The sequence below is a fragment of the Rhagoletis pomonella genome, unplaced genomic scaffold (assembly GCF_013731165.1).
Source record: "Rhagoletis pomonella isolate Grant_MI unplaced genomic scaffold, Rhpom_1.0 Rhpom_scaffold_00716, whole genome shotgun sequence".
Taxonomy (NCBI): Eukaryota; Metazoa; Arthropoda; class Insecta; order Diptera; family Tephritidae; genus Rhagoletis; species Rhagoletis pomonella.
The window spans coordinates 64,541-66,592 of NW_023459270.1; the positions used below are offsets into that span (position 1 = coordinate 64,541).

The 2,052-nt window shown below is 38.7% G+C and overlaps 1 pseudogene; it reads right to left on the reverse strand.

Annotated features, from left to right (window-relative positions):
* The window catches only part of LOC118751461, a 4,542-nt pseudogene extending 2,891 nt beyond the window's left edge, over positions 1–1,651 (reverse strand).
* Between the last annotated feature and the right edge of the window lie 401 nt (positions 1,652–2,052).

Here is a 2,052-nt window from a genome sequence, read left to right on the forward strand (position 1 = left end):
GCCCCTGTAAAGACTATCTCATTACCTCGATTGGAACTTTGCGGCGCCGTACTGCTTGCAGAAATCATCGAGACGGTACTCAAAAATCTTGACTTGGGACATTTAAAAGCACACCTGTGTGTTTAGGTCCGCGACCTAAATATATTGCACCACCCTAATCCGCGTTTTGTCACTTGATGTAAGAGCACACAAACACATACATAAGTTACGGCTATCTTTCCAGCCGCTAACAATAAGCCCCACTGTACGGTAACTTATTGGAGGGGACACTTAACGAAAGTTACTGTGCGGTGGGCTACATCCCTTTTCGTTTGTTAGCACTTGGTCACTTCTTAGAAGACCGTCTGAAAGGAGATACCGCAGCTGTCACATCTCGTTTGGTAAGCCAATTTTTGTGTATGAAAATATTTAAACGCACAGATAACTACAAATAAAACGACCTTTGATTCACTGTACTGAAACCACTTTGTCTTTTATTTATTCTTATTTTTCGTTACATTAACTTTACGCTGGTGCGCTCCATCTTCGTGCGACGCCACCTGCGTAAATATTGGTCCTTCGAGCCGGATTTTGAATCCTGTATATCAATAACAATAGGAGCTATGATTGAAGGTCGACTATTTGTTGGAAGAATCAAGCTTTCCGAGTTGGAATTTGATGATTGATCAATTATAAAAGTTTCTGTATGATCCAGCGGAGTTACACGTTGTTTCACAGGCTTAATTACCTTATGGCGAAATGTTGAATTATCACATATTATACCAATATTGCTGTCCTGGGCATCACCGAAACTACTTAGAACATTCTCAGAACTTGTCGGCGGTTTTCTGACATGAATGTTTAACCCAGATTGAACGAATTCATTTTGCCCTTCAAGTCTTTTATTGCTATTATGTACATTCGCATTGGCACTTCTTGCAGATATTGAAGACAAAGGGACAGATGTCACACTCGTTAGACGTGGTGTGTTTTCAGAAGTACAGGTAGCAGCAATCACAGCAACAGCTTGACAACTATTAGAATTTGAATGCTGCTGTATTGTATCAAAATGCAATGATGATGCTGCCGGGGATATTGATTGCGACCGCATACGTTGTTGTTGGTATATGCTAGGTTGCAGAGCTGCAGACGAAGGGATAGCCGTTGTTTCAGTTACATGCTGTTGCTGTTGTTGAATTCCAACAATTTCACGCCATTTCTTTACTAAAGACTTAGCTCGGCGCGCTAAGTGCTCATCCTCTTGTACGACGCCTTAAGACGTTTATAAATTTTGCCAATCTGGTGGCCTCCAATTGCTCTTTTGTAATCGTTGTGCCCTCCAAAGTGGAAATAACTGACATGACTGTATCCATATTAACCACATCATAATTTCGATCGAGCGCTTGACATAAACGAAAAGTTAAATAATGTATATACTTAGTGTTCATTTATAATGAACAAAACGAAAAATAGTATACGTTGAACGATAACTGCAACTAAATAACAAAACTATTACTGGTGCTCATGGACACTGAAGAATTTCGGCTTTTTTCTCAGGTGGATAGAATATAATTAATCCCAATTGCATTATGTACTGCAAAACAAAGTTCAACACGGGAAGTAAAACAAATTACGTTTTTGAAAATTTTCCAAGCGTTTTTCCAACTTAATGTTAGTAAAAATGTCGTTCGCCAGCTTGTTGCATTGTTCGCCTTTACTGTTTAATGTTACACTCCACCCGCATATCTACAACGTTCTCTGCGCATCGTCATTGACACGGATACTAACTGTTGAAATCTTTATTTCGAAGTACTAACTCTTAAACAATACTAACATTTATAAGGAAGAGGTATTTGTTTTCAAATCGTACCTTTTTACTAGATGATAAATCGTTAGTTTTTACAGCAAATTTAGAAAAAACCCAATGTGACTCGTCGCACGCATATCACTACCGTGCAAAACAACTTATCGCGTAAGCGTGCCAAAAGTCACGGTTTTTAATTCGTACAAACTGATTGGATCTTTTGGGCAACTACGAAAAACTATTCGCTGATATTTTGTTTGATTTTGATT